This window comes from Chelonia mydas, chromosome 1 (genome assembly GCF_015237465.2).
Source record: "Chelonia mydas isolate rCheMyd1 chromosome 1, rCheMyd1.pri.v2, whole genome shotgun sequence".
Classification (NCBI taxonomy): domain Eukaryota; kingdom Metazoa; phylum Chordata; order Testudines; family Cheloniidae; genus Chelonia; species Chelonia mydas.
Window position 1 is genome coordinate 140,561,338 of NC_057849.1, and position 15,926 is coordinate 140,577,263.

The following is a 15,926-nucleotide window of genomic DNA, read 5'->3' on the forward strand; positions in this document are numbered from 1 at the left end:
GGACCATTAGGCTTATGTTTGAGGTACTTCCAAAACCCATTACATAACATGGATTGTGTCCAACATGGTTATATATCATAAAACTACTATACTAGAACCCTGCTGAGGGAGGGAATAGTCTATATCATCATTTGAACAACTGTGATAGCTGGGTGAAAAAAGTTGTTTAAAAATAAACTTGGCTGCAATGGACACAAAATGCTACATTCCTAGGGGTAAAGTTTTCAAAAGATAAGCAACCTAGGCATTTTTTTTAAATTTTACACATTGAAATTTTTGGAGTTTCATATTATAACCCAGTTCAGTCTTGCCTGCACAGCTGGAACTAAACCACGTTATAGTCCCAAAAAGATCAGAACTGCAATACTGGTTGATTATATGGTTCTAAAAAGTCTGGACTTTGGGTAAGAGAAAGGATATTATCACATGGTCAGACCACTTCCATCTTATAACATGATTCACAGCACATTAAAATTTGCTGCAATAGATGGGCCTTTAAAACCGTATTTTAAGATAATAAAAAGAATGGTTCTGACAGAAATGGTTCAAAACACAGCTGTAACTATGGGCCAACCAATCATCAGTAGTTCCCAGTCCAGTCAGAACTTCCCCTAACTCTGCACCTTGATCAACCAAAGCTTCTGTCTCATTAGCTTGCATTACAAGAGCTCGGCAGATATGAAATTTTAACTTGAAATGACCATGTTATTAATATCTACCAGTGAAACAGTGATCCAACTGAAGTCAATAGGCGTTTTGCCACTAATTTCAATGGGGACAGGATTTCATCCTAAACAACATATGTTGTAGATTACAGCCAATGGTATTTGCCTTCCTTTAAATTATTTAGGTATCGGACATGGCATAAAACTGTCCAGCAAAAATTTATTTATTTAATGTTTGCATATTCGCGAAGCCAGGCAATGAACGTCACAATCAGATCTAACAGTAAATTAGTGATAGTCAAAAAGTGATCCTTTCAATGTGAAGTTTCAGAGTAACAGCCGTGTTAGTCTGTATTCGCAAAAAGAAAAGGAGTACTCGTGGCACCTTAGAGACTAACCAATGTATTTGAGCATAAGCTTTCGTGAGCTACAGCTCACTTCATCGGATGCATACTGTGGAAAATACAGAAGATGTTTTTATACACACAAACCATGAAAAAATGGGTGTTTTTCTTTCGCCGCACCCTACTCGCCTGCTGGTAATAGCTTATCTAAAGTGATCACTCTCCTTACAATGTGTATGATAATCAAGGTGGGCCATTTCCAGCACAGCCTCAGAAACAACTCTGACATCATAATCAAAAAGGCTGACAAAGGAGGTGCTGTTGTCATCATGAATAGGTCGGAATATGAACAAGAGGCTGCTCGGCAGCTCTCCAACACCACTTTCTACAAGCCATTACCCTCTAATCCCACTGAGAGTTACCAAAAGAAACTATGGCATTTGCTCAAGAAACTCCCTGAAAAAGCACAAGATCAAATCCGCACAGACACACCCCTGGTACCCCGACCTGGGATATTCTATCTACTACCCAAGATCCATAAACCTGGAAATCCTGGGCGCCCCATCATCTCAGGCATTGGCACCCTAACAGCAGGATTGTTTGACTATGTAGACTCCCTCCTCAGGCCCTACACTACCAGCACTCCCAGCTACCTTCAAGACACCACTGACTTCCTGAGGAAACTACAATCCATCGGTGATCTTCCTGATGACACCATCCTGGCCACTATGGATGTAGAAGCCCTCTACACCAACATTCCACACAAAGATGGACTACAAGCCATCAAGAACACTATCCCCGATAATGTCACGGCTAACCTGGTGGCTGAACTTTGTGACTTTGTCCTTACCCATAACTATTTTACATTTAGGGACAATGTATACCTTCAAATCAGCAGCACTGCTATGGGTACCCGCATGGCCCCACAGTATGCCAACATTTTTATGGGTGACTTAGAACAACGCTTCCTCAGCTCTCGTCCCCTAACGCCCCTACTCTACTTGCACTATATTGATGACATCTTCATCAACTGGACCCATGGAAAAGAAGCCCTTGAGGAATTCCACCATGATTTCAACAATTTCCATCCCACCATCAACCTCAGCCTGGACCAGTCCACACAAGAGATCCACTTCCTGGACACTACAGTGCTAATAAGTGATGGTCACATAAACACCACCCTATACCGGAAACCTACTGACTGCTATGCCTACCTACATGCCTCCAGCTTTCACCCTGACCACACCACACGATCCATTGTCTACAGCCAAGCTCTGCGATACAACCGCATTTGCTCCAATCCCTCAGACAGACACAAACACCTACAAGATCTCTATCAAGCATTCTTACAACAACAATACCCACCTGCAGAAGTGAAGAAACAGATTGATAGAGCCAGAAGAATTCCCACAAGTCACCTACTACAGGACAGGCCTAACAACAGAACGCCACTAGCCATCACCTTCAGCCCCCAACTAAAACCCCTCCAACGCATTATCAAGGATCTACAACCTATCCTGAAGGATGACCCAACGCTCTCACAAATCTTGGGAAACAAGCCAGTCCTTGCCTACAGACAGCCCCCCAACCTGAAGCGAATACTCACCATCAACCACACACCACACAACAGAACCACTAACCCAGGAACCTATCCTTGCAACAAAGCCCGTTGCCAACTATGCCCACATATCTATTCAGGGGACACCATCACAGGGCCTAATAACATCAGCCACACTATCAAAGGCTCGTTCACCTGCACATCCACCAATGTGATATATGCCATCATGTGCCAGCAATGCCCCTCTGCCATGTACATTGGTCAAACTGGACAGTCTCTACGTAAAAGAATAAATGGACACAAATCAGATGTCAAGAATTATAACATTCAAAAGCCAGTCGGAGAACACTTCAATCTCTCTGGTCACTCAATTTCTGATCTCAAAGTGACTATCCTTCAACAGAAAAACTTCGAAAACAGACTCCAACGAGAGACTGCTGAATTGGAATTAATTTGCAAATTGGATACAATTAACTTAGGCTTGAATAGAGACTGGGAATGGTTGAGTCATTATAAAAAGTAACCTATTTCCTCTTGTTTATTCCTCCCCCTCCACTGTTCCTCAGACGTTCTTGTTAAACCCTGGATTTGTGCTGGAAATGGCCCACCTTGATTATCATACACATTGTAAGGAGAGTGATCACTTTAGATAAGCTATTACCAGCAGGAGAGTAGGGTGGGGGGAGAGAAAGCCTTTTGTAGTGATAAACACCCATTTTTTCATGGTTTGTGTGTATAAAAACATCTTCTGTATTTTCCACAGTATGCATCCGATGAAGTGAGCTGTAGCTCACGAAAGCTTATGCTCAAATAAATTGGTTAGTCTCTAAAGTGCCACAAGTACTCCTTTTCTTTTTTCAATGTGAAGTTGTCATTAACAAAAAATTATCCAAATTGCAACATTTAACTATGCAATTTGATCTAACATTAATAAAGTAGCAAGACAAACCTTTGATACCTAGTAGCCCTGAACATCTAAATTGATCAGTTTATACTTACAAACTTAAAGGTCTGAATTGTTAACGTATGGAAATGTACTAGTATAATAAAAACCACAAAATTCTGACTACTACTACTGAAAACTAACTTTACAAAGTACAGAACAAAATAAAGGACATTCATTCCATCTTAATTTAATGCAAACTTTGTACATAGTTTTTTCTTCATCCTATAGTTGTTTTATATTTCCCCAGTTCATTTGGAAGGGGCAACCCTAAGAATTTTTAAAAAGCAACAGTAACCTACTCTGGTATTTATTTAAATGCTTTGATAATATTTGCTAATCCTACAAATCACATGATATAAATTAATACAATTTTTACCCCTCACTGATTACTGAGCAGACTTTTTTTTTTAAAAACACACATCTATGTTTTTGGGAGACTCCTACAATTTATGTATCTGGCATATTTAATACAATTCCTGAATCAAACCTCAAATATCAAGCTGCCCCAATGTACAGAGTCGCAGTTTTCAGAGCCAGAAGATGGGTTACTTACGAATATAAAAATCTTTTGATTCTTCCATCAAGGGGCAAGCATTAGACTAAATGCTAATTAGTGATCTCAGTCCACTTCCTCATGGACAAATTTTTGGAACACAAAGCCCTACACCAGAATTGACACCAGTGAGCAACCCTGTTGCTAACTTCAGCACACAGGCCTGGACTGAATGAACATGGAAACTGAACTAGAACAGACTGCTCCAAAAGAGGGTGCACGTTGGAAGGGTGGGCGTGGGAAGCCTATATACTGCTGTTGGCCCCGCCACATGTGTTTCGTGGAAAGGTAAGTTCAGTCTGCAAGACTTTTCCCGTCGCTAACTAACCTCACTTTAAAACAGGGAGAGATTTAAAACGAAAACACAAACTCAGCAGTAACCACTTCATGTCCTCCCCACACGCTGTGCTCGCCATTGACGATTTTCCAGGGAAAAAGACTGATCACCAGGCCAGTCTCTCTCTGGAAATAAAAGGTATGGGGAAGGGGAGGGAGAAAAGAGAAAGCCCTAGAAAGGGGCATCTATTCTCTGGCGACACCTTCTAAGCGGCAGGAGAGCCAGGTCAGAGGAAAAACACCACCGGAGGCCGGGCGGGACGCGCACGCACCCTGCCGCAGCCGGTTACACTACCCCGAGCATCCCCCGCTCCCGCTACCAGAGCTACCCTAGAAACACCCACCAGGATTATCCTCTTCCCGTGTGCTGCTGCTGCTGGAGACACGCAACAAGCCTCCCTCCACCCCTCGCACGGGGCGGCGGCAGCAGCAGGCGGCTGAGCGAGCGGGGGGCCGGGGGGAGGGTGTCCTCTTTTGCCCAGCCCATCAGGGACGGGGCTGGAGAGAAAACTGGGGGGCGGCGGAGAGCGGGGGGGAGAAAGGAGTGTGAAGCGGCGCGGAAGCGGCTCTACCCCTCGGGCCAGCAGCAGCAGCGGGGGGAAGGGCAGAAGGGGGGACCCGGCAGCGGCGTCACCTACCTCTCAGCAGCAGCAGCACTGAAGACGCAACTCCGCCCGCCCAGCCTGCAGAGCGGGGGGTCTCGGTGTGACATAAAGACGGGGGAGGAGGCGGCGCGCCCCGGGGGGCTGAAGCGCGGGGCAAGGGCTGAGGTGACGCCCGCGGCAGGGTGGGGGGCGCGCGCCTGCGCCCCTGCTCCCCGCTACGCCTGCGAGGGAGGCGCCGCCGGCACTGCCCAGGCGCCAGCGCTCCCGGCCCCTCGCTCGGCCCCGGCCTCGCCCCCCGGACCCCTGCCTCGCCCCCCCCCGCCAGCTCGCTCACACTTGTTTACCTCCTTCGCTGCCTAGCACAGGCACGGGCGCCATCTTCCCCCAAGGCCAGGCCCCCTGGCCACGTCACTTCCGCCGCCGCCACCTGCGGGAGAGCGGGAGGGGGCGGGATCAGCAAGCGACAGCGGCAGCCGCCCCCCGCACCTGCCCCGAGAGCTCCGCCATTGCCACCCCTCCCCCTTCATTACCTCGCGCGGCATCGTCACTGTCACCCTCTTCCCTGCCTCTTATTGCCTCGACACTGTCACCCCCACCCCCTTCATTGCCTGCCACTGCACGGACGCTGTCACCCCCACCCCTTCACTGCACCCCACCACCTCTTTACTGCCTCACTGCAACGACCTTGTCAGCCCCCCTCCTCATTGCCTCTCTTTGCACCCCAGCATCTTCATTGCCTCACTGCCCCATCACTGTCACCCCCACCCCTTGACTGCCTCCCATGCCCCATCACTGTCACCCCATCCCGTTCACCACCTCTCACTGTCACCCCCACCCTTTCATTGCCTCTCTGCACCGTCACGGTCACCCCACCCTCTTTACTGCCTCACTGCCCCATCACTGTCACTTCCACCCCTTCACTGCCTACCACTGCCCCATCACTGTCACCCCATCTCCTTCACCGCTTCTCACTGTCACCCCCACCCCTTCACTGCCTCTCACTGCACCCCCACCCTTTCATTGCCTCTCTGCACCGTCACGGTCACCCCACCCTCTTTACTGCCTCACTGCCCCATCACTGTCACCTCCACCCCTTCACTGCCTCCCACTGCCCCATCACTGTCACCCCATCTCCTTCACCGCTACTCACTGTCACCCCCCACCCCTTCACTGCCTCTCACTGCACCCCCACCCTTTCATTGCCTCTCTGCACCGTCACGGTCACCCCACCCTCTTTACTGCCTCACTGCACCATCACTGTCACCTCCACCCCTTCACTGCCTCTCACTGCACCCCCACCCTTTCATTGCCTTACTGCACTGTCACTTGCATCCCCACCGTTTCACTCATTTCACTGCGCACCCACCTTTCATTGCCTCACTACACCACCACTCTCACCCCCATACTTTCACTCATCTCACTGCACCGTCATTGCCACCCCTTTTTACTGCCTCTCACTGCACCACTGCCATCCCTTCACTACCTCCTACTGCACCTCTACTGCCACCCCCACCTTGCACTGTCTTCCACATTGCATCTCTTACTGACACTCCCATCTCATTCATTGCCTCACACACTGCACCCCATCCCCTTCATTGCCTAAACCACACCGCCACTTCCATCCCTACCCCTTCTCTGCCTCGCTCTGCACCGCCATCCCCACCTCCTTCACTGCCTCTCACTTCACTCCCACCCCCTTAATTGCCTTTTACTGTACTGTCACTGTCATCCCCACCCCTTCCATGCCTCGCACTGCACCTCCTATTGCTACCCTATCCCCTTCACTGCCTCACAATGCACCTCCTACTGCCACACCACCCCATTCATTGCCTCACAGTTTGCCCCTTTATATGCCATACTTCCTACTGCCATCCCATTTACTGCTTCATACAATGAACTTGCCCCCCACATCCCATTCACTGTCTCTGAGTCTGCTACTACTGTACCTGCCCCATTTTCTGCTTCACACAATGAAGCTACTCACCCTTACTCCATTCACTCTCTCATGCAGTGAGGCAGGACTATAAGCCCACTCTCAGTGTCCCAGAAGGAAGCTACAGTTTCTACCATTTACTGTCTCACACAATAGATGTACTGACCCACATTCACTGTTTTACAATAAATCTGCTGCACTCAGCTCAGACCCACATATGTTCAGTACTTCAGCAAAGGGAGGCTGGAATAGAAAAGAAATAAAAGGGAACTGAACTGTTGCCCTTCTTCTTGCCCCTAATACTCCTTCAATTTTGTAAGAAGGTGAGTGGGAGAAACAATTTTTTTAATCTGCCTCTTACTAAGATTTTTCCAGTATCTGTCAAGCTGAGGTGTGACATGCTTTTTGTGTGTCTCTCCTACATAATATGAAGGAAGACCTCAAACTTGAAGAAAAAAAGATCTGATAAACGTTGACAAACTTCACTCTCATTGTTTTTTAAAAATAGCTTCTCCTTCGTATTGGAAAAGCCTGGACAAATTTGTGTCTCCACTGACAATTCATATATATCATTGTAACAGAGTAATATTTAAAAAGTGCCTCAAAATGAGTATTCTCAGCAGTGTAGGAGACTGGGCAGGGAAGGTCTCCCTATTTGGGGCCATATCTAGCTACGACTGAAGTCAATATGAGCATTCCATTTATTTCAGAAGTTGGATAGGTCTCTTAGGGTTAGACTTAAGCACATGTGTAACTTTACTAAGGTAAGCAGTCCCATTAATTTAAATGGGACTATTCACGTGAGTAAAGTTACAGACATGTAAAGTGCTTATAGGATTAACATAACCGATTAATTCTAAAGCACTGTTAACAGTTTCTGGTGATGAGGAGTTTATTTGGCATCAATGAACATTTATAGTCTCAGAATTTCTTTTTCTCTATAAAAAGAAAAGGAGTACTTGTGACACCTTAGAGACTAACCAATTTATTTGAGCATAAGCTTTCATGAGCTACAGCTCACTTCATCGGATGTATATATTTCTATATATATTTCTATATTTCTTCATACTGTCAACCTCCCACAATACAATGAATCAACAATAACAAAGCAAGAATATTTAATAGTTTTATTTTTATTATGACATCTACAATACATTCATCCTTAACATATGATAATTATTATGTATTTCCATTCCAAAATTTGATAGATACATTGACAGGGATTAAATTATTTATAACATCTTCTTTATTCAACCAAAAATGCAGCATATGATTGTTTCTGGAATTTTCATACTCTATTTGCATCGTTGTATAAACTATACAGTTAAATGATTTAAGAGGCAACTTTATCCATTTAGAATGGAATTCTACACCATCTGTAATATTGCAAAACAGTGATTACACCTGCACAGAAATACACATTGGTAAGGCAACTACAATCAAGTGTTGCATCATATTCCCCCAACATTTTATGCATCCAGGTTACATGTTTCAACTGTGGTTTTCCCAGCAGTGAGATCATTTAAAGAAAGTTATATTTGCACCACATAGAGTTTTGAAATATTAGATATGAAACAATAATATTTTCCATTTTATGTACAAAATTATCCAAATGTATTGCAGGGTAATATACGTTTTATTTTCAGTAGCAAGATCTTCACTTATAACTTGTTATAATGATCGTTACCACGTTTGCATTTGTTTTCTTTAAAGAAAGACTATCAACAATACACTTCCTCTTCTATGTATAAAAGAATTAATTTCCCACAATTATTTTGGAAAAGGAGAGTGTTAAAGGGGGAGATTAAAACTTGGCTAAAGCCAGGTAATGTACGCCACCAGTTTGTGGTAGCTTCCCCCATCACATCTCAATTTTAGAGCCTGCCTGTGTATTCTCAAATATCCATATTGTCTCCATTTACTTCAGTTAGTTACACACGTGGGCCCCAATCTTATGTATGTGAGTAGTCCCACTGACTTCCAGTTACAAATGTGTGTATGCAAAATTGGAGATAGGAGCACATGCAGAATCAAATTTTTCAGACTGCCAGTACAGCTAAATTATATGGTAGTCATGTAATGTAAACAAATGTCCACCTGGAATTCAAATCTCTAGGGCCTCCCATAGGAAACCTAGTTTTTGCTTAATAAAGAATAAAGGATTAGGATCTAGATTAAATTAACAGTATATATAAATAATACACAAGATGACACGTGAGCACACAGCAATAATTTCAAGGCAGTGCATACGGTTTTAATTTTCCATTCTGTACTTCTTACTGTGGTGGATTAACAAAATGGGGTTTGAAGGGGAAAAGAGAAATCAATTATTTCACAAGAGAAAGGCAAAGTGTAAGGGTTGCCAGTTTTGGCTTCAATCTTGCAATCAGATCTGTTTAGGCAGACCCTTGTGTTTATATGACAGATCCTATTGCAAGATCAAGGTAGTTTGTTAGTTTGTTTTTATTTTTCAGCATCTGAGTTGCTGTACCCAATTCTGAAAAGGTTTTGGGCTTTTTGAGATTGTTTTTTAAATATTCCATATGAAAGATACTGTTAGGATGTAAACTGTTTATTCCTGGGGCAGGGATGTCTTCTCTTATGTTCTATGCATTACCAACCACATACAAGTAATAATCGAAATACTAAAAGAAAAAAGTTGAAATTTAGAAGTGATATCAATAGATGGCCGGTAGAAATTACTAGGATATATTTGTTTAATTGTATCTTATAATTACAAAAAATAAAATGTCCTGATACAGTCTAGATGTGCACATAGCTATAATGTGTGTAACTACCTGTTGCTATCATTTTTATCTTCATGATCCCTCCAACAGTTCATCCTATTGTTTGTTACGCCCATCTATTGAATCTTGACTTAAACTAGTTCCTAGGCTTGCCACAGTCACATTTCCACTGACAGACTTTAACACCTGCATTGGTCTAATTGAAGAATAGGAGCTTATTTGTGTGCAGCACACAGCAAAATGGGTCTTCAATTCTCTAGGTGCTAAAGTAAGATAAATAAATAATAAAGTGCCCAATCAGTAAGGAATTAAATACAAAAGATAATCACCTTTGAAATAATAGTCTTTTAGCTGGAATGTTTAACAATGCTCATTTAATAAACATCATTTACGTAATGTAATGTAGACCTGTTCATATAACCAAACTAAAACCATACACCTTTACTTACTGTATAAGAAAATTAGCTTATTTCCCGTCAAATGCTGTCCCTTTACTGCATTTAGATATTCTGTCCCAATATGTGATTTTTAACACAAATTTGACACATTTCACTGCAATTGCTGTTTCAAAAAGAGCAACATCACGTACTTAGATGGTAAACTCCTTGGACAGGGACTCTTTGTTATGTGTTTTGTACAGCACCTAGCACAATCCGGGGGCCTCCTCCGACTGAACTCCCGGGGTGCTGCAAGTACGCCACCGCACTCAGCCAGCGCCCCGCGCATGCGCAGTCGGTCTACCGCTCGCTCTCTTGCGACACGCGCACGTGGGGCGCCTCTCTCTCTCGATGCCGGTTGCATCACCCGGCTTCGGGGTCCTTCCTGAGGCTGCCCGTCGCTCGCCTGCGCCACTGCCGCGCTCCCCTGGTGCCCCCACCGGAGCAGCGAAGACCAGAGCGGGACGAGACTGGGCCGGGTGCTTCCCGCATAGCCCGCGGCGCCGGACTCGGAGCGGGCGGCGCCCTCCAGCCCGTGTAGCGCCGAGCTCAGGCGGCCGCGTAGGGCTCCTCACTTCCTCTTGGGCAAGATGGCGGGGGACGAGGCGGGATTGACTCTGGGGCAGCCGCACCTCTCCCGGCAGGACCTGGCCACCCTGGTGAGACCCGAGCCCGAGGCTGCGGGGCCCTGTTCGCCCGGCGGCAGGAGCGGGTCGGGGGGGGGTCCAGCGCGCGCGCGGCCTGGCTGGGGATGCGCCGGGAGCCGCCCCCTTAGCGAGCCGCCGGGCTGCGGGGAGGGGACCCAGGGTCGGGCAGCGCCGGGAGGGGGGGATTTATGCCACCGCCTGCCCCGTCCTGTGGGGAGTGGGGACGCGTCCGGTGGGCGCTGCTGCTGGGGAGGGGGGCGCCCTGTGGCGAGGGGCGGGGAGCGTGGAGCCGGCTGGTGATGAATCTTGGCCGAGCGGGGGGTGGGTTGTAAAAACGTCGGAGACCAGAGTTTAACCCCACCCCACCCCACCCGGCTCCCCGGGAGAAATCTGCAGCTTTTGTTGTTTCTGAGGCTTGATGCCCGATGTTAGGCCTAATGTAGGTGTTTAGGTAGGCGTGATGGAGACCGTAGATAACGAGGAAGGCGACGTGTTGCTGAGCTTGTCTTTTGTCTTGTGTAAGCATCGTCAGTGTCAGTACCTTTATCTGCCAACCTGTGTGTGTGAGTGACTACGGTGCTCTTGGATAGTGCTGACTAGACAGTAATGAAAATGGAAGTCGTCTACCCCGGGAAAATATAGTACTTAGTGACGTTAAAAGTTCGGCGGGAATTGTTTCTGTGGGCCCAGTTTAGACCAGTCCTTTGACACTCTGTTGAGACTACCGAAATGACCAGTTATAGTCTCCTTTCAATGTGGCTATCTGTCTATTAGTTGATTAACCAAGATTATCCCACTTATTTCATATAGGTTACAGTAGGTACATCGCAAAAAGAAAAGGAGTACTTGTGGCACCTTAGAGACTAACCAATTTATTTGAGCATGAGCTTTCGTGAGCTACAGCTCACTTCAGTTGCTACCTACCTGGGCTTTAATTTAGCTGGTGGCCTCCCTGTTTACCCCTTGGGCTAGTCTCCCTTCTTATATAATAGTCTTCAACAGTTCATAAGTACATATTCATAAGCTCTTTGGGGCACGGATTCTTTCTTTTATGTTATATGCAGCCCCGAGCATGCTGGTGCTCAACAAATAATACATTCTAGTGTAGTGATGATCCCTTTATGAGGGTCCTATATTTTCCCCAGTTCTCACTGATAATGACATTGTGAACTGAAAAGATGGATGATCGTTGTTGCTGGGAGATCAGATTGGAAAGGGTCTTGAAATTTCAAGTCCTTTCCTAAATTTTGGTTTCATATTTGTACTCAGATTTGTAAAGGGCTAGTTTAAATCCAGTTCTAGGCTCCAGTGTTGACAAAATTTATACACACGCTTAACTTTATGCACTGTGAGCAGTCTTAGTGACTACAAAATTTACCTCCCTTCAACTTGTCATCTTCCTACACAGTGCCATCTGCAGGGCACTTCCTATACTTACTGACTTAAATGGGACTAGTCATGGCATCTTAAGTAAGCATAATGACAGATTTTTGAGTCGCAGCCGTGTTAGTCTGTATCCGCAAAAAGAGCAGGAGTACTTGTGGCACCTTTAGAGACTGACAAATTTATTTGAGCATAAAGCAACAACAAAAAAACTTAAAAAACAGACTGAATTGGAATTAATTTGCAAACTGATTTTTGCTAAAAGAAAAGAGCAGCAGAACTTCACCACCTCTATGAGCTGAACATACATGGCAGCCTGCAGAATCTCGTGAACAGTGTTCATGCTCAGTTCAATGTTTCCGTAGTACATGAATTGCAGGACGTGCCTGAATCCTGTGGCAGTCAGACCTTTTCAAATGGATTTTATCTTGATCTCGCTCCCTCATGTCAGCTGTGAACATAATCCTGAAGTAATCACTCTGGGTGGCAAGCAATGCTTTATGGGCCTGAAACGGGTGGTCTTCAATGACAAGAGTGACGTCAAGAAGCAATCCCTCCTCATACAGTGCTCTGAACCCAGCAGAGACACTGGTATCATGGATGGAGGAGCTAAACCCTTCCAAGTCCCCTGCCATGAATCACCTGAAAAAAAGGAATCAAAGCAGAAAGTGTTATTTCTAAGAGTTTATATAATACAAGCTTTTCCAGACCAGATGAACCTTAACATTAATATCAACGTGTTAAATGTCAATGAAAATAAATTATCTACGATAAAAATGTCTATGTGGTCCACCCTTTGCAGAAAACATCCATTTTTAAATCACTTAAATTGATTTAAGGCTGTAAAACAAAACAAAACAAAAATGCAGCTAGAACAAGTTTCTAGATATTAAGTGTAAGATGATACATTTATTTCAAATTTCTGGTGCTAAAAGCAGATTAATGTGCAAATGAGATAATACTATACATATTCTATTGATTTTACATCACTCCATGGTCAGATAATTATGTAATGCCTCCAAAAGCTAGTCACATTGCACGTTTCTTTCCACCAGTGATCCCCAAAGGACATATCCACTGGAGAGCACAAAAACACGTAAGACATTAAAGGCTTCTGAAAGAAGAGAAACTTCTTCATCTTAAAAAAATAAGACTCAAAAGGCCTTTACAAAGCAATAATTTTTAAAAGCTTATTATAGTAGAAGGTAAAGTATTTCAATTCTCTCTATTAGGTTGTTCATGGAAATAAAGCATTTTTGCACTTTGATCAAGTGATTTAGTCTCTATCTTCCCCACTGTAAAATGGAGATAAAAAATAATTATCTACCTCATAGTGCTACTTGTGAGGCCTAACTAGATAACAAGTCTGGTGAAGTGCAAAATATTAAGGCCATCAGAAGCCACAGTTGAGATTAGAACTCAGCAAATACTTCCCTACATGTTGGGGGGTGCTAAGGCTCAACCACATATTAAGCACTTGATGCTTCTCTGATGGAAGGCATTACATATGTGCTAAATATTTAATGGCAAAATATACATGGGAGTAGGAAATTCTGAAAAGTAAGAGTATGATGGGACACCACCTTATAGGGATTTGGGAAGACACCTGGTCAGGGGGAAAAAAAAAAAAAAGACCTTATTCAATATTTAGGATTTACTTAAATGGGCAAGAGTTTCAGCCTTAACACTGAAATTTCTGGCTTTTTCCAGTTTAAGACAAGCCATTAACTTTGATGTGTGAATGTTTTTATATTAAATTTAATAAAATTGCCCTTAACTCTGAATTTCCTGCAACAGTCATTACATTACATTAGTTTTCTGTATTTAATTTAAAAATTAAATCGGTTGTTGGCACAAATTATTTAAAACAAACATATTTAGGTTACAGTGGTTATAAATTTAAGAAACCATTAATTATTGAAAATTATTTCTATAAAACTTTAAAATTACCAAACTGATTATATTTAAATATTATGAAGACACAGAAATAGCTTACACCTGGTATGCCAAGTGTCACAGTTTAAGACCAGTGGTCATAATTAGGGCCCTACCAAACTCATAGCCACGAAAACGCATCATGGACTATGAAATCTGGTCTCCCCCATGAAATCTGACTATTGTAGGGGGTTGTAGTATTCCCACTCTTCCTTCTCTGCTGCTGCTGGTGGCGGCAATGCTGCCTTCACAGTTGGGCATCCAGCCAGCAGCCGCCACGTTCTGGCTGCCCAGCTCTGAGATCAGCGCAGAAGTAAGAGTAACAATACTGCAACCCCCCTACATTAGCCTTGCAACTGCCCTGCCCTCACCCCTGATACCCTCTTTTGAGTCGGGACACACACACCCCCAGTTACACCACCAAGAAATTAAGGATTTTTTAAATCCTTTCTTTGTGAAATTTACCAAATGGATTGTAAATCTGATAGGGCTCTAGTCATAATGTTGTCACCACTCTAAGCCTTACGTCTTGAAAATTAAAAGAGGGGATTCTGTATGCAGCTCATCATCCCCATTCCTTAACTGATAGCACAGAATGGAAAAAATGCAGCCACCCATTTGCCTACCTCAAGTTCAAATGAGGAGTGGGCATTTACAGCCCTGTCCAAAAACATTAGTGCTATTCCCACATTGTTGGATCCTGCTGGCAATCTTCAGGCACAGCTGTACTGATCACAGACGTGTGCTCTACATGAAATACGGGTTAATCCCTGAACCCTACTAAAATTTCCATTAACAGGAGTAGCAGCAGCCGAGTGAAAATTACAAGTATCCCAGTAAGTTTCCTTCCACTATTCATGATGGGGACAGGCTACATTCAGGGCAGTGGAGGAACAGGTATGATCCCCCCAAAGCCAATCAACAGAGAGAAGCTATACAGTCCATTGTCACCCCAACATCTATAACCACGAGACATCATACCTCTGCCTCTGTTGCTCCTGTGTATAGCATATCCCCACCAGCAAAATGAAAACAACTGAAGTCATGTTATTTTCCCTCCTCTGCTGCTCCTACGAAGGAAAACTACTGTGACAAGCAGCTGAGAAAGACCACTATCGGGTGTGGGAAGGGGGGGGAGAAAGAACCATGTCCCAAGCTCCTCACCCCCACCAACACCTCAAAAGGAAAGGAGCACAAAACAGAAACAACAGAAGTCCTCTCCCCAACTCCTACCCTCACATCCTCTAAAATACAGAGGCAGAAGGAGCTGAAACTCACACAGATGAGGAATGCATGAGAAAGTGAAAGAAAGAATGAGGGGAAAGAATTTGCCCAGCAAAAATTAAGGAAAGTTCCACTGGATGGTCAATAGCAGCACATATTTGTCTGGTAACAACCTAATCCAGGGGCGGGCAAACTACGACCCACGAGCCGAGCCGTTTTAAGCCGGCCCCTGAGCTCCCGCTGGGGAGCAGAGTCTAGGGCTTGCCCCGCTCCAGCCAGGGGAGCCGCACCATGTGGCTTGGTCCCGCTCCAGCCGAGGTGGCGTGGCGTGGCATGGCATGGCTTCACTCCAGGGCGCAGGGTTGGGGGCTGCACCACACAGCTCCTGGAAGTAGCTGCATGGCCCCACTCTGGTGCTCTAGCATGGTCGGGGGTTACTTGGAGCTTGCATCCCTGAGCCTTTCACCACACCCCAACCCTCTGCCCCAGTCCTGATCCCCTTCTCACTCTCCAAACCCCTTGATCCCAGCACGGAGCACCCTCCTGCATCCCCAGCCTCTCATCCCCAGCCCCACCCCAGAGCCTGCACCCCCAACCAGAGCCCTTACCCCCT

At 45.1% G+C, this 15,926-nt stretch overlaps 1 protein-coding gene and 1 long non-coding RNA gene across 10 annotated transcripts in view; one reads left to right on the forward strand and one right to left on the reverse strand.

Annotated features, from left to right (window-relative positions):
* Nucleotides 1-15,926, reverse strand: part of KLHL15 (kelch like family member 15) — a 54,920-nt gene that overhangs the window by 30,140 nt on the left and 8,854 nt on the right. For 3 of the 9 annotated variants that reach the window (XM_037901795.2, XM_043537985.1, XM_043537986.1), the window contains exon 2: nt 5,352-5,434. The gene's annotated coding sequence lies outside the window, so the exon portion shown is untranslated. Of the gene's footprint in view, nt 1-2,762; nt 2,803-5,040; nt 5,265-5,351; nt 5,435-15,926 lie in introns of those variants that run through there. The other 6 variants (XR_006287880.1, XM_037901793.2, XM_037901814.2 and 3 more) reach the window with 5 other exon arrangements.
* Nucleotides 8,060-12,931, forward strand: LOC122464040. The gene is made up of 2 exons (XR_006287882.1): nt 8,060-10,783; nt 12,520-12,931. It is a non-coding gene; the product is annotated as an uncharacterized LOC122464040 (long non-coding RNA).